This window comes from Molossus molossus, unplaced genomic scaffold, assembly GCF_014108415.1.
Source record: "Molossus molossus isolate mMolMol1 unplaced genomic scaffold, mMolMol1.p scaffold_m16_p_16, whole genome shotgun sequence".
Taxonomy (NCBI): Eukaryota; Metazoa; Chordata; class Mammalia; order Chiroptera; family Molossidae; genus Molossus; species Molossus molossus.
The window spans coordinates 8,835,250-8,862,154 of record NW_023425351.1 but is presented as its reverse complement, the minus strand read 5'-3'; the positions used below and the strand labels follow the sequence as shown (position 1 = coordinate 8,862,154).

Genomic DNA, 26,905 nt, shown 5'->3' with positions numbered 1-26,905 from the left:
CAGTCTGGTTTGCATCTGTAGCTTAGAAAGCAGTGCCTGGCTCAGGGCACACTCACTAAGTATGATTGAAGAGAGCAGAGGGCAGAGAGAGGGCTTTTTACTAAACGCATCCATCATCACTGTCAGTTAATATTTATTAGGCATATGCGGGATTCGTGGCAATATTATGACTTGAAGAAAGCATAGTAAACTTAAGTTAATAATAATTTCAAGTCTAGTCTAGACTCTCAGCTACATCCTGGATGCAGCTAAAAAAAAAAAAAGGAAAGAACTTTTCTAAATACAAAGATGAAAGAGAAAACTCTATATTTTGACTCACTGTGTCCCTCCAAAGGAAAACCTCCCATCTGCCCTGAAATCAGCACCGATTCGTTACAGCCCCTATTTCTCTTTGAGTTGAGCACCATGCCCCAGCCTGAGCCAAAGGGTAGTCGGCCACCCCCTTGCCCGGGCTGTGAGGGCCACCTCACTCCTGGTTCCTGCAACATGCGCTTACTTCCCTTTCAGAGAACTTGTCAACATGATCATGCAGCTCCTTAGCCCCGTAGAAATGAGATAATGGAATACCAAGTAGCTCGAGGGAAGTTTTCACCCTCCATGTGGATAACTAACTAGTTTCTAGTGAATCTCTTATATTTCTGGCTATGAAAATTAAACACCTTGCCCCAGGAAAGCATATATATCATCAGGTAACACTGTACTTGAGAGTGAAACCCTAAAGTTAGCTCTGTAATCAGTTAGAAGAACTGTGGAAAAACTATACCCAACCATCAAATATGTAAAAACCAGATTACAATAAGAAGTTGGGTGAAGGTGTCTCAACGTCTGGGAGGGAATAGGAAGCCAACGTGCCCACCCACTTCCCAGCCCAGTCGTGAAAATTGAGTGGACATACTTGCCTTTTGGTGTAGCTTTGGGCAAGACAACCCACCCACAAAGGGAACTATTTCCCTGTGTACAGAGAAATTAATCAGAAAATCTAAGCAATTGGTGAATGCTATACTAAGAAATGATATTGAATTTTAAATTATAGCAATTTGGAAATATATACTAGTGACAAAATAGTAAAACCATCATTCTAGTCAAGAAAAGTATCTCATTATGTTGTACACTTTAAACTTATACAGTGCTGTATGTCAATTACATCTTAATAAAACTGAAAAATAAATAAATTAAAAAGAATAGCCAAGTATTCCTGTGTGCCCAGCTGGAGTGGCTCAGTGGTTGAGCATCAGCTCATGCACCAAGAGGTCGCTGGTTCGATTCCCGGTCAGGGCATATGCCCAGGTTTTGGGCCCGATCCCCAGTAGGAGGCATGCAGGAGGCAGCCAATTGATGTTCTCTCTCATCAATATTTTTATCTCTCTCTCCCTCCCCCTTCCCCTCTTTCTAAAGTCAGTAGAGAAAAAAATATTTATAAAAAAAGAAAAGTATTCCTTCCAAGTGTACTGATTACCAAATCTCTACTGGGGATCCTGGAATCAACCTACATTTATCATTATCTACATAGACTGAAATCATATCTGACACAGATAGGTACTGCTTTTTGAAAGTATGTAGATGTGATTTTTTTAAATTAACTCAAGTTCTTACTTTACTCAAATTTTTAGATTTTTGCCTTATGTAATTATTAGTTTCCAGGATCCTATCCAGACTACCACATTACATTTAGTAGACGTATCTTCAGTCACCTCTGGGCTGTGGCAGTTTCTCAGACTTCCCTTGTGTTTAATGACTTGGATGGTTTCCATGAGCACTGGTCAGGTATTTTGTAGCACCTCCTTCTTTGGAATTTATCTGATTGATTACTCATGATTAGACTAGGGTGATGGGTTCTTGGAAGGAAGATCGCAGAGATAATGTGTAGTTTTCAGCATTCTATGAACGTGACATATCACTGTTGATACTGGCCTTGATCACCTGGCTAAGGTCTTTTGTGTCAGGTTTTCCACCATAAAGTTACACTTTTTCTCTCTTTACATCCTGAAGCCTTTGGAAGGAAGTTACTATGTATAGATAACACCTAAGAAATGAGGAGGATGAAAAAAAAGGATAAAGCCATGGCCGGTTTGGCTCAGCGGTTAGAGCGTCGGCCCACAGACCAGAGAGTCCCAGGTTTGGTTCCCATAAGGACACATACCTCGGTTGCAGTTTGTCCCCGGCCCGGATTGGGGTCGTGTGGGTGGCAGCCAGTCTATATGTCTCTCTCTCTCTCTCGCTCTCTCATCAATATCTCCCTCCTCCCCCCACTCTCCTTCCCACTCTGTCTGAAGATAAATGCAAAAATGTCTTCAGGTGAGGATAAAAAAGAAAAGAAATGAGGAGGATGTTTTTGTTTTAAACTTTTTTTATTGACTGATTTTTAGAGAGAAAGAGGAAGGGAGGCATGGAGAGAGAGAGAGATCCATCTGTTGTTGTTCCACTTATTCATGCATTCATTGGTTGACTCATGTGTGCTGACTGGGTGATCAAACCCACAACCTTGGCTTCTCAGGCTGATGCTGTAACCAACTGCGCTACCCAGGCAGGACCTAGAAATGAGGAATTTCAATCCCTCTCTGTAACAGTGGAATAATTTCTTGGAATTCTAATGCATAGATTTATTTCTTTTCTGTCATGTATTCAATTGTATATATCAGTATGGACTCATGAATGTTTATTTTATACTTTGGGTTAAAATCCAGTGCTATTTTATTTATTTTGTTGTTAAAACTGTTTCAGCTTTTGCTATCGAAGCTCTTCCAGTTGACTCTTTGCTCTTTGACATGGTCCCATCATTGTGGGTTTTCAGTTTCATTTTGTTTTGTTTTGAATACTTTCTTACTTTCTGGCACTAAAAGATGTTCCAGTCTTGTCTTGTATACTTCCTGCCCCACTCCTAGAATCAACTGTTTCTGCTAGGAGCTCTAGTCCCTTTATTGGAGAATGGTTTTAGATACCAAGAAATACAAGAAGATTAAGAAAATACAAGCTCATTTGAAAGCATCTAGAGTTTATACCAGCTTTAGTAATCACGGTCAGGTAGAGGGAGTAGAAGTAGGAATGCTCTGTCTGGAATGTTCAATAACCCCTGGGAGGAGCTGTCTAAGCCCAAGGAAAGATCCTTCTCCCATGATTGTCCCAAAGATAGAGCTTTCTTTAGTTATTTACTCCTTTAGTATTTCATTCTTGTCACTCAGACAGTTTTCTGTATCATCCATGACCTAACTCTCTTTCCTTGGATGACACTTTTATCATTTACTGTCGTTATGAAGCATTTCTGCAGGAGGTAGTGTAAGAACTTCTTCTATCTGCCTCAGTGACTCTCTGTGCCATTCCAGATCCCCAGGGTGGGTTTCTCTCCTCTTTTATGTCTTCTACTGGGGTTCTTAACTGCATGCCAGCATTATCATGTGACCAGATGTTTAGCACGTCAGCTCTCCACCAACTCCAGAGCCACAGCTAACAATAGAGAGCTGTGTGAGCAGGAAGTTGTTGCTAGTACTTCCGTCTTAAGAATCACTCTATGTGGGCTACTAGATACCCCAATCTTGGTTGATGTTATGCTTGCTAGTAGCAAAATCAGGCCTTCTGCCTTGGCATCACTTCTGCCTTTGATTGACAGGTTCTAAGTCACATTAGGGACTCTAGCTGCAAGGGAACCCAAGATGCATCAAGTTTGCTTCCCAGCCTCTGGAGTTTAGGACAACACATGGATAGCAATTGGAATCCTTCATATTCACCAAAAGAATTGGAAAGAACTCAATAGGAAGAGACAAGTAAAATGTATGAAAGAAGTAGAGGATAACAGCAAAGCCTGGTAACCCTAAAACTTCATTTTAGAATTCCATTAGCTATGGAATGCAGGACATACAAAAATACATTTTTATCTTTTAACATAATGTTCTAATTTCTAAAAAGAATTCAAAGTTTCAAAATTTCTGGAAGCATTACCTGATAATAAATATTAAAACTATAAAATTTGCCCTGGCCAGTTTCGTTCAGTGGTTATAGCGTCGGCCCTTGGACTGAAGGGTCAATTCCCAGTCAAGGGCACATACCTGGGTTGCAGGTTTGACCCCTGGCCTCAGTCAGGGTTGTACAGGAGGCAGCCAATCGATGTGTTTCTCTCACATTGTTGTTTTTTTCTCTTTTTCTTTCTCTCCCTTCCTCCTTTCCACTCTCTCTAAAGATGATCACTGGAGCCCAGCCGGTGTAACTCAGTGGTTTAGTGTCAACCCATGCACCAAGAGGTCACTGGTTCAATTCCCAGTCAGGGCACCTGCCCAGATTGTGAGCCAAATCCCCTGTGGAGGGCATGCAGGAGGCGGCCAATCGATGTTCTCTGTCATGGATGTTTCTGTCTCTTCTCCATCTCCCTTCCTCTCTCTCTAAAATCAGTAAAGAAAAAAATTTAAAAATGATCACTGAAATGCTGTCCTTGGGTGAGGATTAACAACAACAAACTAAAAATTTAATGCTATAGACTACAACTCTTGAGCTGTGATTTAAAAGGGAAGTTTTAGTAGAGGCTGAAAAATGGTTATGTATAGTTGAGGTGCACTTTAAATATTTTTGAAATAAGCAAATCTTAGTGCAAATAGACATTCCATACATTAACAAATTAGATAAATAAAACTCATCAATTTTTACTATTTTCTATGCTATTTACTTCTCCAGTATATAAATTTGTGTTATTTCTGAATATTTTTATTTCTATGGTGTTACAAAGTTTGTCATAGATTTATTTCTGTTTTGTATTTGAAGCAAGATTCAATTCAACAGATTTGCTTGAGTGCCTGTGCTAGGTGAACATTTTTAGAAGCTAACCATTACAAATGAATGCTCATTGATAGTGGGATTATTAATCATAAATGTTTAAGGCTTAAACTAAGGGCTTAATAGTTCATGCACCTTTTAAAGAAAGAGCGGTGGTACTAAAGGAAGCCATGTGGATGCTATATGTGGTTGAGAGCTTCTGTTCTCTAAGAGGCTATGGACGAACTCTCGAGAGAGGATGGACCAAATGAAGTCTAGGAACTCTGCCACCACCCAGCACAAAAGCCCCGCTGACTGTCTCAGCTCACCCAATCCAGCACATTTAAAAGCTGGGTTAAAAGACAGCAGATTTCCAAAATAGCTTCTTGCTCAGTGGTAAACTGAAATGAAATACTTGCCTACAGGTTGGGGGCAGGGGTGAGGAGATGGGGACCAGAACTTTTGGGAGATCTAGTCCAACTCAGCCATGAACTGCTGGGCCTAAGAGCAATGGCAGATGTGTGTGGCAGGGACAGGCCCGGCAGTATTCTGGCCTCAATGATAACTGTGCGTGTATCAGAGCAGTTCCTGGTGTGCAAGGGTTCCCGTTCACAGCCTTGGCTGAGCGTGGCCCTGAGGCCTTGCACAGTGTGTTGCGTGGAGACCTGGAGAGGAGTAAGAGATTGCCTTGTGCTCACTGTATACAGCTGAGCGAGCGACCCCACACGCCACTGCTCAGCGTGTCGAAGCAGCTTCATCATCATCTCTGAGACCTCCCATAAACAGTAGGTCTTGTAAAGCGTTAATGTTTCTCTTATTTTAAAAAAGCCATTAATAAAACAGGAAACTTCAGTGAAGATTGAAAAAGCAGTTTTGAATTATGTGAGTTTGTTTATGGAAAATTCTCAACAAAAATGTGATTTGGTGGAAGGCAAGGATATGTGCAGATATTTCCAATTATTGTAAATTTGGGTAATTATGAAGGTCTTAGAGTGGGTTGTATTCATGCATGAGGATTTTGGCATATTGAATCTTGTGTATTGGATGTAGAATACTCTCATTTATTCTACTTTGTTCTACAGTGAAAACCATTGCTAGTGAAGTGGTCTTCTCAGCTAACATCTTGTGCACGCTGAGGTTGATAAAGTGCTTAGTGTGAATACTACATCTACAGACTGGGATGTTGCTCTTAAGTGGAAAGTATTTTAAGCAGAATTCAGCCCATCTACTTATTTGTGATAGAAAATAATAATATTCAGGTGATTAATAGATACAATACTCTTTGTTTTTCTGTTCTGCATTCTGTAGTGCTCTTCTCCATACTTCTGTAACTGTGACCTTCCAGTTTGAAGGAAGCTGCAATTCAAGAGTTAATGAAATGTTTCCTATATAGTATATACGAAAAGAAGCATTGGCCATGGGAAAACTTTGAACTGTGTATTCAAAAGCATGAATATGAACAGTTATTTCTGCTCCAAACAAAATGATAATTCAGCTGTATGCTATCATCACCTTGTATAGAAATACCCAGCACGTTCTTTCAATTCATTCAGGGTTTTTTTTTCCATGGTATGTTTTATTTAACTATAAAAGCTTTTGTAGGTCATTCATCTTAGTGACATGTAGACACGTTTTAGTTGCACTATTTAAACTCAAAGCACACTGTCAACAGAGGCTTAGGGTGTAGTGTTTACATTCTGGAACCTGTGAGCTCCACCCTCAGTCTGTCCTAGCTACACGGAGGACAGAATGCTGTTGGTTGGTCCTTAGCAGTAACTGCTGCTCACACAACAGCGGAGTTGCATGGCCAAGCCAGTACTTCCGGGGTTACCAATGGGGAAGAACCCTGGGTATTACAGCCTCCACTGTTGACCTTCCTAGCCACCTCCAAATAGGAAATAGGACAGCCAAGCACAGCATAAATCTGAATAGAAGCTGAAATTTCCTCTCTCTCTTTTTTAGTTAAGTGCTCAAAATGCATTTGCTATCATTATGAAATGATATTGTCTTATGACACCATATAACCTGGGTGGAGTGTCAGAGTTACCTTGGAACAACTAGTCAGGGAAAGCGTAGGAAGGAGCCCTTTGCGGTAAGACCGGAATGAAGAGATGGAGCCAGCCATGAAAAGTTCTGGAAGACACACTTTCCAGGCAAAGAGATCAACTACTGCAAAGGAAAGGATAAAGTCGGTGTGTTCCAGCAGCAGAAAGGAAGGTAGGGTGGCTGGGGCTCAGTGAACCCAGGGCCACGATAGAAGGTGAGCACAGAGAGGAGCAAGCAGCTTCGTTCCAAGTATGATGAGAACTTTTGGAGGTTTCAAACTTGGGATGGATGTGGTCTGATCTGTACTCGGGAAAGATCACTCAGGCGACTCTAGATCAAATGAAATGTGGAGCCATAAGAGTAGGAACAGGAAACACATTAGGGCGCCATTTCAGGAATCCAGACAGTGAGACTGGTGGCCCGGATCAGAGTGCTAGTGAGGGAGTGGGGAAAGTAGGGACAGACAGGATCTGTTTTAAAGGTAGAGGTCACGTCTTCCAGTCGAGATGGCGGGTAGGTAAAGTGGTATCGCTTCCTCCCACAACCATGTCAAACTTACAACTAAACTACAGAACAACCATCATTCAAAACCACCTGACATCGAGCCGATTGGAAGTCCTACAACTACAAAATTAAAGAAGTAGCCACGTCCAGCTGGTGTGGCTCAATGGTTGAGCATTGACCCATGCACCAAGAGGTCACCAGTTCGATTTCTGGTCAGGGCACATGCCCAGGTTGTGGGCCCAATCCCCAGTGGGGGCATGCAGGAGGCGGCCAGTCTATGTTCTTTCTCATTGATGTTTTTATCTCTCTTTCCCTTTCACTCTCTCTCTCTCTCTCTGTAAAATTAATAAAGGAAAAAATAAATAAAAAATAAAAATAAAGAAGGAGACTCATGGAGACTGGTAGGAGGGGCGGAGGTGGACGGGCTGGTTCCACACCCATGTGTGGTGGATAAAAATCAGGAGGGTACCTCAGCTGTGAAGGTCCTCAGGGACCCCTGTCCCTCACCAGGCCCCCAGCTCAGGGCCCCAGTACCAGGAAGAGAAGTTCCCCATAACTTCCAGCTGTAAAACCACCAGGAATTGAGGCTGAGGGAAGCTGAGACTACTGGACCCCCAGGCAGTTCCTCTTAAAGGGCCAGTGCAGGGACTTAAGTCAGATTCACACCCTCCAGGCTCCTTCACAAGGCAGCAGCTTGAAAGGCAACAGAGACATACAGGGAAGAACTGGGTTGTCTGGCATTGAGGCAAGAGCTGTAGGGCAGCTTTCTCCCAGACAGATGTACTGGCAGAGGCCCTTGTTCCTTTGGTGAGCCCTTCCCCCACAGGGCAGGCAGAGGGCCACTGTATCTGGGGCTCCAGCAACCTGGCTCACACTGTTTGCTCCACCCTGGTGATTCCCTGAGGCCCACCCCCACCCAACTTTCAGGCCCACCCAAGCTGTTTCCAGTGGCTTTACTGTGGGAATGGCCTGTCTTGGCTCCTGTTTCAGATCTTCCTAAATTCTCTCAAAAAAGCATCTGGCCTCAACAAGCCCCATACCACTCACTAAGTGGCCCCAGGCCCAGCACTAGGAACAGCCAACCTTGGTTCACAACTTGGCTTTGCCTGGACACCTCCAAGCCTAGCACAGGAAGCAGCCATCTGCAAATTGCTTTGTAGCTTATGCCTGGTGGCTGACCTTGCCCCTGTGCCAGCACACCCAGTGGACAGCTTTAGACTAGGGCGAAACACCACCACCCAACCACCTCTACAAGGGGCACACTCAAGGAGTGGACTCAGTGGGTACCAGAACCCTGCTGAAGTAAGTCTTGCTCTGTATGGTGGGCCCCTGCACAACTGATTATCCAAGGTGACTAGTCAGAGGTCGGTGGACAGTGGACACAGCCAGTCAACCTGAGTAAGTCCCTCTCATTGACATGCTAACAGCAATCAAGACTCAATTACAACAGAAGGGTGTACAATCCATACAAGGGCCATACCTCAAGGGCCCAGCTGGGTGATCAGGAAGACTGTGCCAACAGACCCTACAGGATACCTACTGCAATAGGCTACCCTACAAAGCTTAGGAGACATAGCAGCTCTACCTGATACATACAAACACAGGAAGGCAGCCAAAATGAGGAGACAAACATGTCCCAAATGATAGAACAGAACAAAACTCTAGGAAAAGAACGAAACGAAATGGAGATAAGCAATCTAACAGATGCAGAGTTCAAAACACTGGTTATAAGGTTGCTCGATGAACTTAGTGAGGGCCTCAAAAGCATAAAAAAGGACCAGTCAGAAATAAAGGATGCATAGTCAGAAATGAAGGAAGCACTAACTGAAATAAAGAGTAATTTACAGGGAATCAGTAGTAGAGTATGTAAAGCCAAGAAGCAAGCCATCAATTTGGAATATAAGGAAGCAAAAACACCCAATCAGAAGAGCAAAAAGAAAAAAGAATCCAAAAAAATGAACAGTGTAAGCAGCCTCTGGGACAACTTTAAGTGAACCAACATTCGTATCATGGGGTGCCAGAAAGAGAAGAGGAAGAGCAAGAAATTGAAAACTTATTTGAAAAACTAATGAACAGAAAATTTCCCTAACTTGCTGAAAGAAACAGACATACAATTCCAGGAAGCACAGAGAGTCCCAAACAAGATAAACCCAAAGAGGTACACACCAAGACACACCATAATCAAAATGCAAAAGTTTCAAGACAAAGAGAATCTTAAAAGAAGCAAGAGAAGAGCAGTTAGTTACCTACAAGGGAGCTCTCATAAGAATGTCAGCTGATTTCTCAAAAGAAACTTTGCAGGCCAAAAGGGAGTAGCAAGAAATATTCAAAATGATGAAAAGCGAGAACCTACAACCAAGATAACTCTATCCTGCAAAGCTATTATTTAGAGTCAGTGGACATATAAAGAGTTTCCCAGAAAAGAAAAAGCTAAAGGAGTCCATCACCAACAAACCAGTATTATATGAAATGTTGAAGGGTCTTCTTGAAGAAAAGGATCAAAAATATGAACAATAAAATGGCAATAAATACATATCTATCAACAATTCAATCTACAAACAAAATGAATAAGCAGAATAGAAACAGACTCATAGATATCATAGATACAGAGAACTTTTTGTTGGTTGCCTGATGGGAGGGGGATTGGGTGAAAAAGGTGAAAGGATTAAGAAGTACAAATTGGTTGTTAGACTGACAAACCTCAAAGGGAAGGGGGAGGGAGGGCAGGAAAAGATAAACCAAAGAACTTATGTGCATAACCAATGGACACTGACAATAGTGTGGGGAAGGCAGGAGGGGGGTGGGAGCAGGGTGGAGCGGGTCAATAGGGGAAAAAGGAGGGGCATCTGTAATACTTTCAACAATAAAGATAAGTTTAAAAAGAAAGATTGAGGTCACAATACTTGCTGATGATTGGATATGTGATGATAGAAAAGGGAATCAAGGATGACTACGAGGTGGTTGGTTTAATGGCAGTGCAGTTACTGCAGTGGGGGTGACTTGGGAAGTTTAACAGTGAAGTCTCGAGTCTCAGTATGTCCTTGTTGAGGGAGAGGTGCCCATTAAACACTGAGCTGAAGAACTCCTCCTATAACAGGATAAACTCCAAATGTTTCATAGATTAAACATAAAAATTACAACTAACAGTTATAGAAGAAATTGTGGAAGAATCATCTTGAAGTGGAAGGTTTTTTTTCTAACTGTGACTTAACATCCAAAAGTTTCAAAAGATAATATTAATAAATTCTATTAAACCTGCATAATAAAGTAAAAGTTAAATGGCAAAGTGGGAATATATAGTTGCAATCTATATTTCAAAGAACCAATTTTTCTGATATACAAAGTGCTCAAAGAAATTATTACAGAAAGAGCCAACAACTCAATAAAAAATGAGCAAAGGATATAAACAATTTACAGTCGGCCCTCCTTTATCCCGGTGAATCAGTTCCAGACTCTACCGAGATAAATGAATTTCCGCAAAGTAGGGTTCTTTATATACCGTCGTCCCTCGCCACTTCGCGCTGGACTTCGTGGGCTTCACTCTATCGCGGTTTTTTCAGTGTAGTGCTAGTGCTGGTGCTGGTGCTAGTGCTAGTAGAGAGCAGAGCAGAGCAATTAGAAAAAACCGCCATAGACTAAAGCTGCGGAAGTCTAAGCGCAAAGTGGCGAGGGATGACTGTACAGAAAAAACATGAAAAGATGTTTAAAATGTCTCATAATTTAAAAATGCAAATTAAAATAGTATTATTATTAAATTTGCAGAAACCTAAAACTTTACTAACATGTTTGGTGAAGCTGAGGGGAAACTGCCCTCTCTTACGTTGGTGGAGGGAAAATAAATTGTTATCACCACCCCACAGAGAGGGCGATGGTAGTATATATAAATATATAAATGTGTGTGTGAATGTGCATGTATGCATGTGTGTAAATTATAAACATATTACTCTGCCCTAACCGGTGCAGCTTAGCTGTTAGAGCATCAGCCCGAGAACCAAAAGGTCGAGGGTTCAGTTCTGGTCAAGGGCACATAACTGGGTTGCAGGTTCAATCCCCAGCCCCCGCCAGGACCCTGTAGGAGGCGAATGATCAATATATCTCGCTCACATGAGTGTTTCTCTCTCTCTCTCTTTCCCTCTGTCTCCCCCCCACACTCTCTCTAAAAAAAAGCAATGAAAAAATATCCTCTGGTGAAGATTAACAAACAAGCAGCAACAAAAAAAACATATTAACTTGATGACCCAGCACTTTCACTTCCTGAAATTTTTCCTACAGTTGTACTTGTATATGTGTGAAGTGTTAGGTTATTCTGCTCCATTGTTCGTAATAGCAAGAGTGGAAATAGCCAAAGCAGTCAGCATTAGATGATAAAATTTAAATTATAGTATATTCATATAATGGAATACTCTGCAGCTATTTATGAAGCTATAAAGACAAAAAAGAATGAGGAAGCACTCCATGAATTCATACGGAAAATTTATGGCAAGAGTTAATTACAAAAGCAAAGAGCAGAGAAGTGTTTGAAATGTGCTGTATTCTTTGGAGAAAAAAATATATATATATATACATATATACATATATATACATATATATATATAAATTCTGGAAGGATGTGTAGAAAACAAATAACAGTGATTTGTGAGGGCATATAGGAACTAGGAGAATGGAGGACAAGAATTGTAGGAAGCCCTGGCCAGTTTGGCTTAGTGGTTAGAGCATCCAGCCACAGGCTGAAGGGTTGTAGGTTCCATTCTTGTTCAGGATATGTACCTGGGTTGTGAGTTCAATCCCCCACCCCAGCCAGGGTTGTGAGGGAGGCAACCAATCAATGACATCGATGCTTCTCTCTCTCTCTTTCCCTTCCTTCCACTGTATCTAAATATCAAGGGAGAAATGTCTTCGGGTGAGGATTAACCCCCCCAAAAAATTGTAGGGGAACGTTTCATCATAAACCTTTGTATACTTTTAAATTATATATATCTTTTTTATTAATTTATTTTTGTTATGGGTGTTTCTCCTTTTTTCCCCATTGACACCCTCCTCCCCACCCCTCCACCCCATCCCCAGCTTTGTTGACCATGTCCATCAGTTATGCGTACATGCATATAAGTTCTGTGGTTTATCTCCCCCCCCCCCCGCCCCTCTTCTGAGGATTGTCAGTCTGTACCCTACTTCCATGTCTCTGGGTCTACCCTGTTCCTCAGACTGTTACATTCATTATATTCCACAAATAAGTGAGATCATGTGACATTTGTCTTTCTCTGCTTGGCTTGTTTCGCTTAAGATAATACTCTCCAGGTCCCTCCATGTCGTCTCAAAGGATAAGAGATCTTTCTTTTGAACAGCTGCATAGTACTCCATTGTGTTTATGTACCACAACTTCTTTATCTCATCTACTGATGGACACTTGGGCTGTTTCCAGATCTTAGCTATTGTAAATAGTGCTGCTATAAACATGGGGGTATATATATTCTTTCTGATTGGTGTTTCAGGCTTTTTAGGGTATATTCCTAGAAGTGGGATCATTGGGTCAAATGGAAGTTCAATTTTTAATTTTTTTGAGGTAACACCATATTGTTTTCCATAGTGGCTGCACCAGTCTGCATTCCCACCAGCAGTGTACTAGAGTCTCCTTTTCTCCACACCCTCACCAATACTTGTTGTTTGATGATTTGTTGATGGTGGCCATTCTGACAGGTGTGAGATGATATACCTCTTTGTTTTAATTTGCATCTCTCTGATGATTAGTGATGTTGAGCATTTCTTCATATGTCTCTTAGCCATTTGTATGTCCTGTTTGGAGAGGGGTCTATGTAGTTCCTCTGCCCATTTTTTAATTGGGTTCTTTGTTTTTCTTTTGCCGAGTTATATGAGCACTCTATATATTTTTGAAATTACCCCTTATCTGATGTATCATTGGCAGTTATGCTTTCCCATACAGTGGGTTACCTTTCCATTTTGACGGTTGTTTCTTTTGCTGTGCAGAAGCTTTTTAGTTTGATGTAGTCCCATAAATTATATACTATTTAGAAAAATTTTAAGACTTTTTATACACATTATTACTCTTGGAATTTTTAAATATTACAACTATTTTTAGAAAGTGTACATAGCATATAGCAAAGATATACTTTTAGACCCAGTAATTCCTAGAAATTCAATTCATGAGAAACAAGCACACAATACACACATGCACACACATACTATTCTTCATGGTAGTAATGCTTATAATGAAATAAATAGAAACAGCTGAAATATTCAGGGTAAGCAGGATTATTTAATCATGACATATTACATAGTATATACTATTAAGCCACTGCATAATACTGAGAAGACCATGTGGAAACATTCATTCATTCAACAAATATCTATTTTGTGTCGACTCTGTGTCATACATTTTTCTGGTTGTTACAGATGAAGCCATAAATAGGACACCCCCAAAAAGATAAAATCAATTCACTTATGAAACTTACATTGTATTCATTTTATGGTTGTATAGCAGCTATGTAGGAGAAAGTCTTTGTTTACAGGAACTTTATGATTCAGGAGGGAAAAGACATGCTTTGTACTATATTTAGACATTTTATTAAATTTGAGATTTTTTTTTTCAGAAATTTTTAAATTATTACAAAAGTGAATAGGAAGTGAGTGAACAGAAGTGAGTGAGGCCCATACTTCAGAGAAGGTTGGCAGGAAAGAGGGCAATGCAGGCCACCACCAGAGAGGAGACTGCTCTGAACCTTCAAAGTATGCTAGTCCATTAGTCTGCATGCAAGCGCTGGTGTATTGAGAGTGAACAGGTGTAGGATAGGTGATAATCACTGCAAAATAACGACCTGTAGGCAGCAAGTATCTTGTGTGCCTAGACCAGGTAGGAAATGAGGCTGAGTAAGAAGCCGGGAGGAATGTTGCTGGTGTGGCATACATTCCTGTGGAGGACTGAGGTTGGTGGGCTAGAAATGGAGCAAATTCATACCTGAGAAACTTTCCTCTGAGAAAGAATTGTCTTCTAAAAGTGACCCCTAAGTATGGTTCAGTCTTTGAAATTGAGCGGTTAGAGCATCAACCTGTGGTCCAGAGAGACCCAGGTTCGATTCCCACTAAGGGCACGTACCTCGGTTGCAGTTTGTCCCTGGCCCTGGTTGGTCATGCGGGTGGCAGCCACTCGATGTGTCCCTTTCACGTCGATGTTTCTCTCTCTCTCTCTCTCTCTCTCTCCCTCCCTCCCTTCCTCCCTCCCTCCCTCCTACTCTATCTGAACAAAAAATGTCCTCGGGTGAGGATAAAAAAGAAAATGAAAAAAGCCTTACATATATATATGCCTTTTGCCTAGGTAGTTTGTGTTTTGTTTGGTTAGAGCAGGTAGAATATACACCTGTACTTTACACACAGAGATGATTTATAAGCATTGCATTAGACAGGACTGGTTTCTAGACCAGTTAGTCAACTTAGAGTGTGAAACCCTGATTCCGAAGCAAATCATCTAAGAATGACTAAGCAAACACTGCTCCTTGTTGGGTCAGTAGGCCCAATACAGTAGTGCCTTTACCTTACGTTCATTTACTCTAAGCTGACTTCCTCATTGGAAGTACAGAACCCTGGAGATTCTTTGAGTGACTGTCTTCTCATTTCTCCTAAGACCGCACATACCTAGTACCATTCCAGATGCACAGGATGGTCATTATCCATTACATTCATTACAGCCTTAGAGTCTGGGAGTTGAATTCTCTCCTAGAACCCTGATTGAGAAAGCCTGTGATGACTCCAGTTTGTCCAACATACTATTTGGTGATGCAGAAGAAGCCGTGGGACACTATAACTTACCTATGGCACTATCAAAGCATGTGCCCCACGGTTAGTGCCCTGTTCCTTACTCTGCACTCAGTTACAGACACTTGTCTCTTCAGATTTCATTGATGACTAGGCATGAAAAAATGGGAATACTGAATGACACCTCATTTGAGAGTATGTTGGGGACTAAATCAGAAGACATAAGACTACGTTCTGCCCAGGGCTGCTGACTTGATTTGGCACAATTTGAGTAATAAACTTTCTTGGCTAACATCCCTCCTTCCCTCCGTCTCTCCCTCCTCTCCTTCATTTATCTTGTTCTGATTTGGAACTTTACTAGGACTTTGATATCTCCCTTCCTAATTCTACATTGTAGCAGTGTAGAGGTCTCACTTTGTAAATTGCCTGTATAAAGCATTTTGATACCTGTTATTGACCCTGAGGATAGGAACTGTATCATATACCTTCTATTCCCACAAAGCCTGAATAATTAATTCAACTTGGTGAACCAAGTATATATTGGTTATCTGTAATGCATAAGGACTGTTATGAGTACATAAGTGAATAAGAAATATGATCCCCACCCTTAAGAAACTGCCTGGCAGCCCTGGTCGGTTTGGCTCAGCGGTTAGAGCGTCGACCTGCGGTCCTGAGAGACCCGGGTTCGGTTCCCGCTAAGGGCATGTACCTCGGTTGCAGTTTGTCCCCGGCCCTGGTCGGTTGTGCGGGTGACAGCCACTCGATGTGTCCCTTTCACATCGATGTTTCTCTCTCTCTCTGTTCCTCTCTCCCCCCCTCCCCACTCTACCTGAACAAAAAAAAATGGAAAAATGTCCTATGGTGAGGATAAAAAAAAAAAAAGAAAAAGAAACTGCCTGGCAAAAAGAAGAGAGGAGAAAGATCTACTCAAGTTTTTACAGTACATAGTAGAATGTGACAAGAACTCAAATAAAGGCAAAAAATAAACCACTTTTAGTACAAAGATAAAATAAGAATTGTTTACACTGTTGCAGTGAGAGAAGTCTTCATGAAGGATGTGGAATTTGAATTTGACTTTGAAAAATGAGTGTTTTTTGGTAAGTGGTGGTGACAGAGAACATCAGATGAGTTTAGAGAAACTAATGGGAGCCAAGACTCAGATGAGGAGGACGTTGCAGGAGCTTGACCTTATTCTTGCACATATGTCAGAAGACAAGTCCAAGTCATGGGGATACCTTTGAAGGTCCATGACTAGTTGAGTGATATCATAAATTCTATCTTAAGAAAGCTTACTTTAGCAGCAACCTACAGGAGGGATTGATTAGAAGAAAGGGAAGAATGAGGTTAGGAGACAAGTTGGAAAATATTTGCCTAATCCACGTAGGAGGCAATAAAGATCACAAGCAGAACAAGACACTGATAACAGGACTGAGGAGGGGGACTAATATTAGAATATGGAGGTAAGATGGATAGACTTTTACAACTGAATGTGGAAAAAAAGGAATAAAGAATACTCCCAAGTTTTAAAACAGAGTGTCTGAGAGACTGATGAGGCCACATTACACAAAGAGGGAACAACTTTGGACATAAAGCTTTGGGAGGCTTCTGCATGATCATGGCTTAGTAATGGAACCAAGTAAAATGACACGCTGGCCAGTTACATTTGCTTTGTATTCTCTGGACCTAAATAAATATAGCAGCAATTTTAGTCTGTGCCCTAGGAAACACAGAGGCATTGTGACCACTCTTTGCCAGTAATAGACTGAAACTCTGATTAAATCCTCTCCTCTAGAGCAGTCAGACTATTTCTTTCTTTCTTAAAGAACTACACTCACATGAGATTTTTTTTTTATATTCCTGGCATGATTTATACATTCTTTAAAAGGTATAATAGCTTACTTACATTTATGATCAACTGATTTTTGACACAGATGTCAGGCAATTCAATGGGAAAAGAACAGTAATTCCAACAAATGACACAGACAACTGGGTATCCACATGCAGAAGAACTTAGTTGCCCCTGCTGCTACCGGACAGGCGTGGCCTAGAGCAGGGCTGCCTCAGGCGGCCTGTAGTGTGTGGGTTCTTGACTTCCTGTAGGTGATTTTAAGAGAATGTGTATTAAAGCTGGGACAGTGAAACAAAGGAAGGGCTTAGGGTAGAAGAAGCAGCAGGCAAGAGTCTAGGCGGTCCCTGCTCGGGCTCCCTAGAAACGTTCTAGAAAGAAGTGAGCCAAGGCGGGACTTCTGTCAGCTCACTGGGAAGTCAGAGAAAAGGGGGCCTTGGAGGTGTGATCGAGGAAAAGCCCAGACAAGCTGCCACTGCCTGCTGCTCCTGGTTGCAAGTCTCATGGGGACCCTTAGAGTTTAGGAGGCAGTACAAGTTGATGCCCAGGAAGGGGCGTGGGTGTGCTCTAGAAAGAGCCCACACTGCATCTTTGTCTTGAGGGGTTTTTTTTTTTTTTATCTCTTTTTCTGTTGGCAGGAATCTTAGGGGAGGGTTTTAGCAGAATATTCATCAGCTTTACAGGTGTGTTTTTAATATGCTAATGAATCAAAGTGAGCATATAGGGGAGTTTGCGATAATTCTTTGATCTGCTTTAGTATTTTACTTTTATCTTGGGTCTGTCTGGCTTTAATGAGTTTTTTGTTACTTATTCCCCTGACTTCATCTGTCCTGGGGTTTGGCTGGCACCAATGGCATTAATTGGGTGTCTGTCCTCCGTCTCCCGACCACGGTGATTTAAGCGATGTATTCTCTGGTTATGGAGGAGACTTAGAAACCATTTGCTCTCAAATGTCTTTGGTTAGGGAAGATAAGATCTTGCAGTTCACTAGCTGGCTGTAAGTTGTTCAAATTGTTTGGCCTTATTTAATTTCCTCATCTCAATTTCCCTATTTCACTTGCCCAGGAATTTTCCTAGTTTCTTCCTCTCCTGCCTCACTACCTCACACAATACACAAGAATGAACTCAAAACAGATCATACTCCTAAATATAAGAACTAAAAGACAACGGGAATATATCTCATAACTTTATGTATCAGGCAATGATTCCTCACCTATAACAACAAAAGCATAGCACAACAGAAGAAAAATCCATACATGGGCCTTCATCAACATTAGAACTTTGGGCCCTCACCCCAGTCAGGAGGGGAGAGCCGCAGGCAGCCGCTGCTCGGGTCTCCTTGACAGATGGAAAACCTCAGGCTAATCTTGGTGTTTTGGGAACATTAACTTGCTGGTGAAGTAACTGAGTGTTTTGAGAATTTCAACTTTAAAAACGGGCAGACTTTTCCTTGATCACGTCGGTGGTACCCATCTGTTTTCTCGTGCAAACTGCGGCAGGGTGGTGACCAGCCGCTCGGACGCATCTCCACTCGGTTCACGGGCGCCACTGGCAGAGCATCTGTTGAACAAGGTAGTTAACCCGCAGTGCAGTGAAGGTCAACACCGGCCACGCTCCCTGGCCGCCACGTGGTTCGAGGTGTGAGCTGTACAAACTGCAGCAGCAAACCGGGGTGGAGCTATGACTGCCCTGAAGACAGCAGCATGTTAAAGAAGGCCGAGTGATCCGAGAACGTGCTCGAGTTTGAGAAAGGGAGGGTTTTGAGGAGCATATATCATCTGATAACTCATGAAGAAAAAGAGATAGCTTCATCTTTTCCCAGGTCTCCTTCACGGAAAACAAAAATCTACCTACCAACACTGTCACCTTAGCATCAGAGTCGGATTCATGGACCGCAGAACAAGAGGTGATGAGAATCTAAGATGGAACCTTTCTTTCTTTTTTAATTGACTATTTTTCATCCAAAAACAGTGTCTAGAGAGAATATAGTGCAGATGCTGTTAAATTTTTTTCCCCTATTTTTACATCTTGAGGCAGAATAATCTTATCTGCAGCTACATGGTGGGCTGTGTGAGAAAAAAATCTGGGCTATTAAGGTGGGAAAGTGTGTTTTATGTACATTTTGAAAGGAAAATATGTCAAGAGCATGGTTTTTAAACTTATCTGGGCTTTATTTTAAAACTTTTTTTTTTTTAAGCCAGTTTCTTCACTTGATTTGCTAGCCTCAGAGAAGAGATCCGAATCTGTGACCAGTGTAAAGGCTCAGCGTCACATGGCTGGTGCCAGCCATCATGACATATTCCTGTGGGGATGAACCATAGCACCAGAGCCCATCTTTCCTTGTCAGTCTTCACCCAGCGATGTCACCATTCCCAGTTATTTGTCACCATGTAATTGGTGTTGATTGGAAATTTTTCCTGAAATGGGGTAGAACTGCTTGGTTGTCCGTTCCATGAAATTTAAGCATAGTAATATAAATAAAGTTAATAGTTGAATGTTAAAAAAAAATTAAGAACTTTTGCACTTCGAACGGCATCATCAAGAAAATAAAAAGACAACTCTGAGAATGGGAGAAATTTATTTGCGAATCACATATCTGATAGGAAACTTGTGTCTAAAACATATTAAAAAATTCATATAACTCCACACAAAAATATAACCTAATAAATGGTGAAAGGATTTGAAAAGACATTTCTTCAAAGAAGATAAATGACTGAGAAGCACATGATAATCGACATCATTAGTCATTAGGGAAATGCAAACAAAATCACAATGGAATACCACTTCACCCCCGTAGGATGGCTATAATAAAAAAGACAATAGTAAGTGTTGGCAAGGATGTAAAGAAATGGGAACCCTCATACTCAGTTGGTGGCAATGTAAAATAGTGTAGCCACTTTGGAAAAGAGTTCGGTACTTTCTCAAAAAGTTAAACATAGAGTTATCACCTAACCCAGCATTTGCACTCCTAGGAATATACTCATGAGAATTGGGAAACATATGTTCACATAACTTCTACACAGATGTTCATAACAGCATTATTCATAAAAGCAAAAAAAGTAGAAGCAATTCAAACATGTATCAGCTAATATAACCAAAATGTGGTATATCTATATGATGGAATATTATTCGGCAACAAAAGAGAGTAAAGTACTGACACAGGCCACAGCAGAGATGGCCCTTGAACCGTGCTCAGTGGGAGAAGCCAGACACAAAAGGCCACACAGTGTATGAGTCCATCTGTGTGGAATGTCCACATAGACAAACCTATAGGGAAAAAAGTAGATTAGTTGCTTCCAGGTGCTCAAGGGAAAGACTGGAGGGGGCTGCTTAATAGGTACGTTTTGTGGTCGTGGGGGAATGAATATTCTGGAACTAAATAGTGCTATGGCTGCAGAACATTGTGAATGTACTTAAAGCCACGGAATTGTATGCCTTAACATGGTTAAAATGATAAGTTTTATGATATGTGTATTTTGCCACAATAAAAAAGGTGAGTTATATGGTATATCAATTATGTCCAATAAAGCTGTTATAAACATAAAAGGCATGATAACATGGATTAATCACCAGGAAACTGTACCGAGGGGAAAAGCCAATCCCAAGGGTTTTATACTGGATAATTCCATTTTTACAACATTTTGAAATGACAGAGTTTAGAAATGAGACAGATTAATGGTTTCTGGATGTTTGGGATGGGGGTTGGGGAGATGGAGGGAAGTAGGATCCTTTTGGTGATAGATCTGTTCAGTATCTTGACTGGTGGTGGCTATAGGACAGAGATTTTCAACCCTTTTCATCTCATGGCACAGATAAACTAATTACTAAAATTCTGTGGCACAGCAAAAAATATACTTTTTTTACTGATTTGAAAAAAATAAAGGTATAATTTTGATTCATTCACACTGGATGGCTATTGTATTGGCTGTTGTCATTTTTTTATTTGACAATCTAAGGCAGTGGTTCTCAACCTGTGGGTCGCGACCTTTTTGGGGGTCGAACAACCCTTTGACAGGGGTCACCTAAGACAGAACAGTAGCAAAATTATAGTTATGCAGTAGCAATGAAAATAATTTTATGGTTGGGGGTCACCACAACATGAGGAACTGATTAAAGGGTCGTGGCATTAGGAAGGCTGAGAACCATCAGTGCCCCTGACCAAATAGTCAGGTTGAAAATCGTTGCTATAGGATCCTGCACAGGTGATAACTTTATAGCACTAACTACACACACATACACACACACACACACACACACAGTACAAGTAAAATTGGTGAAATCTAAGTAATATTGATAGATTGTATCAATATCCTGGTTGGGTTATTGTACTGTCACAGTGCACAATTGGGGGAAAATGGGCAAAATGTACGTAGGATCTCTCTAATACATCTTACAACTACACATGAATCTCAACAGATATTCTTGCATATAATAGTTATCTATTATTGCAATAGATATTTCAGTTAACAGAAATGTATGGTAATAACTGTCTTTGAAAACGTGTTCTGTAGGCAGAGTTCTAGTAGCACGTGCAGTGTGCTCTCCTGCTCTGCTTTGGCACAGTCACCATGTTCTCTTCACGAGCAGCCACCAGAATCAAAGTCCAGGATGGCACCAGTATGTCAGCACTTTTATTTGAGTCTTCCTTAAAGATCAAGCTTGCAAAAGGTGGTTTGGTTTGGTTAATTTTAGCAATGCAGTATTTTCCAGAAATAGAGAGGATGTATCCTTGTAGGAAAGGTCTGTCTCAGACTTTTTGGAATCCTTTTAGTTAGGTCACTTCTAAGCAAAGAAAGATTTTTATTTCTTCCTGTTCTCTGATATTACAAAGTTTACGTGTCACATTTTTATTTTTAGCAAAGAGAAAATAAGATTTTTTTAAATGAATAAAAGCCACATTTCTGGGTAGTAGAAACTATCCTGTTAACATCCCATCATGTTAAAAAGATAAACATCAGGATTAACTGTTTACTTTAGGACCTCAGCCTGGTTGTTTTTCAGGAGAAGAACACAGTGTCCTGCTGTATCAGTTTCCTCTCTGCCTTGTGGGTTGGTGGAGCTGGGGAAAGGTCCTCCGCCCACTCAGCTCTCTGCTGTCTGTCTCTCCTCCTTTCCTTCCTCTCCCTCCCACTTTTCAGTGAATCTCTCCTCGTTCATGTTAATATTCAAACTCTCTTCTCTCCATTCTCCTTTTCTCTCTTGCTTTTTTCCCCTCACGTCATCTAATTTCTTCTGTTTCTTCCTTAAATTGAGGCTTAGTAAGAGATCATAACATGGAGCAAAAGATCCTTGTTGATCTTTAGAAGCTGCTTAAGTTGACACTGACCTAGAATAAAATTGCCGGGATTGACTGTGATTCCGGGAATTCTTGGTGGACTGCTAAGAACTGCTCTCTTAACTCATGTAAACATCCCACATTCACTCAACTCTTCACTTAAGGTTCTCTTTCGGTACACACACACACACACACACACACGTCTGCTGTTTCTCTTTTCTCGTGTATCTGTGAAATGGAGTTAGTGATTGAAAGGGGAAAATGAATATTTTTTGAAAACTTTGGGAGGAGCATTTAAAACTTCAAAGGAATTAAATTATAGTCTCACTAAAACTCCCTCTACAAATCAACAGTTTTGCTTTTCTTATTCCTTGTGCTTTGTTCTGTTGTTTTTACAGATTAACAATACATGTATTTTAGAGTTTTTAAAGTATTCTGTTATTAGCATGATGTAATAGTAAGCTGGTAAGAGAAAGAAAAAAGCATTCTTTAAGACAAATATTAACTCCATAATGGACTTTTATACTTCCAACATGATATGGCTGGGACTGAACAGTGAACCTCTTATCTGTATTATTTTATATTGGAGGGAATGTGCTATGGAATGTAGTTTCATTTGGCCCTGGTTTCAGTCAGTTCTTCCAACGTGCTGCAGGCCTCACCCTCAAGGCTCAGAAATGCACAGAATCAAAGTCCCGCCGACTGGTTCCTAACGGCTAAAACAGAGGAGATCCTACTAGAACTCTGTACCCTTGAACTGCTTTTTGACTGCTGCTTTACTTTCCCAGCTGGGGTGGGTGCAGCATGGCTGGCTGGGGGCAGGGGCAAGCTGAAGACACTGGGCATTTTAATTATTATTTAATGCTTTACCTTACAAATAAAATTGCAGTAGCTAGATGATGAAGGCAGCGTGGCAAGGCCAATCACAGACCCATTTCATGTATGGCAGTATCATTTCTGTGTGGGACAGTACACAAGCAAACATCTTTCTCTAAGCCCCTTCACAAGGTTGCCCCATTTACAACGGTGCGTGCACCTGCTCACAGACTTACAAGAGCTGCTGCATTAGAGAAAAGCATCTTCTTCTCGATTAACTCCATTTGTAACAGTAAACTTTGCTGGTGGGTGAAGGAAACTAAGATTTTGAGCACAGATGGGGTGCTGGCACTTGGCTGGGGATGAAGCAAATTAAAGTGGTCTGGATCTCACAGGCTCCAAGCAGCCAGGAGCCTGCATCCGCCAGCAGCAGAGCCCAGAACAGAGCCTCTCTTCTCTAGGCTTGCCGTTCCCCGCACCACATGCTTAAAATCGTGAAAATGGAGGGGGCATTTTATTTGGATGAGGGTGTATGTTTCAGGCCTGGATGCGACATTGATCTTAAAGAAGTGGCGTTCACTTGCCAGACTGTTATTCCAAGAATTCGGAATGGCAAACTCTGTCTCATCGAGTGAATGCCTTGCTGAGGCTCCTGTTCTAACCACTAACACCCTTCGTCCTCTCTGTAAGACAGTTCTCATTGCTGTTCTAGCATTCACCTACATTAATCCTCACATCAGCAGTGCCCCTCTCGTGTGGGGTGTGGGGTACCATGAACCGTGCTCAGTGCTGCGTGGAGTATGGAAAGTTGCTGTGCCTAAGCCCTAGCTTGCCCATCACTAGCAGTGGAGAGTTTGATAGTAACTGAACCTACATTTCACCTGGTCCAATGGGTGTTCCGTGGCAGGAGAGCGAAAGGATGTACTTTACCTGCTTTTCAAAATGGAAGCTTCATTTTATGAACACTGACTCATCACCTGACTTTAAAATGCCAATTCTAACCTCCACATGGCTTGGTCAGCAGCTAAGTTCACCATATTTCAGAACTTTTTAAGGACAGTGCTTGTTTCAAACGGTTGTCCTGCCGAGCGTGGCCCCATGCCATTGCGTTGTCTGCTCTGGGACCTCTGGTGCCTGAACTGCAGCCTCCGATATAGATATATAATTATCTAATCTTGCTTAGACTAGAATAATTGCAAAAGCCTCTAGGGAATAACCCCTGTCAGCCAGAGAGCTGCCAGTTTGTCAGTGACAGCAGCAGGATGGAAGCCAGCCCCTCCCCGCCTCTGTGGCTTCTGCCACCAGCTTGGACTCCCATCCTCCACTGACCAGTGGGGACTTCCATGTTCTGTGTTAATCAGCTGTCTTTGCCTGCTTCCTGGCTCAAGGCACTTGACCAGCCTTTTGATTCCACAGCTTCTCTGTTCTCTGAGAGAAGTCCGTATCTGGGCTGCTTGACCCTGAAGCTGCTCTTGATTCTCCACCATTTACCTCCATAGAAATCTTAGGCCCCATAGATTCTTTCCTGTCCCTCATTTATCATCCATGGCCATTTTCTTCTGTCTCTACCTTGAAATGCTCTCTACGCATGCTCACATGCTGCCCGAGGCCAAGAGGATGGCAGGTGTGTGAGGGGTAGGGTCAGGGGTGGGGCCAGGGCCCAGGGATGAACTAACAACCTGGTGCTTCATGCATGGAGCATTGACCGGGTGTCAGAGCTGCTGGTTTCTTAAGACAATGGGAAATTTTAATTTTATGTAAAATTACCCAATTTTTAATATGTGTTATTTATTTATTTATTTATTATTTATTTTGGTACATGCCCCTAGCGGGAACCAAACCCAGGACTCTCTGGTCCGCAGCCACTCCAACCACTGAGCCAAACCGGCCAGGCTGTGTGTTACTAATTTTAAAAAGGTTTAACACTGTATAAACCAAAACAAACTGCCAGCTGGACTTGGCCTGTGAACACCACTTTTTAGCTTTACTGTTTCCTAACAGACAGTTGTCTTTGATTAAGGCAGTAAGTAAACTCACACTGGGTCTAAGAATACACTCTCTAAAAGTTCTCTGTTCCAGTCATCCTCTGCCTGGTCCTAAGAGTTGTATTTCTGAAAGAAAAACTTTATCTCACCTTTTAGTATCTCCCCGTTGTTGATCCATGGAGGGCAAGAGGTAACTGTCTGGCTGGCACACATGCTAGTTATTCACCACCCCGAACCCTGGTCAGGTCACCCTCCTCACACAGGCCCTGCACCGCGCGGCCTCACCACCCTCACCCCACACAGCTGCGCGTCACTTAGGTGCCAACCTCGCCCACCGTGAGACTAGCTGCATCAAGATGAGGCCTCTCTACTGCTCTCCCCACCCAGTCCTTTCCCTCCCCAGCTCCCTCTTCTTCCTTTACAAATACTTAAGATTTTTAGTTTTTCAGAAATATAATTTTAAATTAATAATAATGAAGTGAAATACCCAAATATTAGTCTTTCTTCTCACTACCATTTCCCCATCTTATTTTTTCCTTCCTTCCTTCCTCCCTCCCTCCCTTCCTTCCTTCCTTCCTTCCTTCCTTCCTTCCTTCCTTCCTTCCTTCCTTCCTTCCTTCCTTCCTTCCTTCCTATTACTTATTTACTAGCCTTCTTTCAATTTCTCAAACATGGAAAAGCTCTTTTCTATCGCGGGTTTCTCTGTTGTAAATGTTTTTTCTCAACTTTTTGTATGCTTGGCTTCTCCTCCTTCAGGACTCCACGTGAAGATATCTCTTTTCAGAAAACTTCCCTGGCTGGACCAGCCCACCGCGTGTTTGTGTTTCCCACACCCGGCCGATGGTCACTTACTGTGCTGCGTCTCCCGGCGCGGAGTCCGCGGGGCTGCTCGCTCCCACCTGCGCGGCCGCGCAGAGGGCCTGGGCGAGTGGCAGCCCTCCTGGATCTCACAATGAGTAGCTGGATCGCAGGTGCGCCGCCAGCCCCGACAGGCAGGGGACTGTGTTCTCAAGAATCCTGTGCCGCCCGGCTCTGCGGCCTCCGCGCCGCCGAGGCTACCGCACTTGTCCTCCGACTTGTCCGTTTCGTACTCGGTCCATTTGTTGTGTTCAAGCAAATTAAGATGTTTTTTAGGGGGAAATAAAAGAACAATTCACACTTAAGTCTACAGATTTAGAATGGAAGGTTTTCGAATACTCTCAGAACTTACAAATAATGGCTACACATGATGTGTCTTACACGTTAAGTATCCAGAAGACCTTTATTTCTGATGGAAGTAAACTGAAGAAAAAAATAGAAAAGTGACTTCTGAAACGGCAGAGTGAGGACACAGTAGATGTTCTTTCTAAAAAATAAACATTTTAGCTGCAGCAATCATAATAAAATAATCAGGTGAAGCCTCTGGAAATTGTCCTAAGGGCATACAGCAAACGGAGAAACATCTCGTCAAATCTCTGTAAGAGCAATGAGTGTGTGGCCCTTGAGCCATGACCTACTCCCCAACCAGCGAAATCCATGCTGGAGACTGCTCTGGGGCTCTCCCCACAGAGCACCGTCAGGATGGCCCCTCACCTCCGCTCCCAGTCTAGGGTACTCTGGGAGGTATGTCCCGCAGTTTCTCTTATTGCTCAGCCCATGTTGTAGAAGCTGTACCCCAAGTGTCGCAGGCCAAGAATACTGGCACAATTGTGCTATCCCAGCTCACCCACGGGGTAGAGGCACAGCGCCAGAGAGGCAAGCCCAGAAAACCAGCAGCAGCACCCACTCTTGAGCAGCAGTGTCACTTCAGGAGAAGGGCACTGTCCCCACCCCTGGTTTTATGAAGTGGCACAGAGGTTCCACCCAGAGGGAGACAGGGTACGAGGAAGAAGAGCTCTGTAGTGCTGCCTGAGAGGGCTGCCTTTACCGGGAAAAGAGCAGGAGAATTCCATG

The 26,905-nt window shown here is 42.2% G+C and overlaps 1 protein-coding gene and 1 pseudogene across 1 annotated transcript in view; both read left to right on the top strand.

Moving 5' to 3' along the window:
• SPIDR (scaffold protein involved in DNA repair) overlaps positions 1-26,905 on the top strand; it is a 493,368-nt gene that overhangs the window by 378,647 nt on the left and 87,816 nt on the right. The window lies entirely within an intron of this gene.
• LOC118631826 lies at positions 7,290-18,842 on the top strand (annotated as a pseudogene).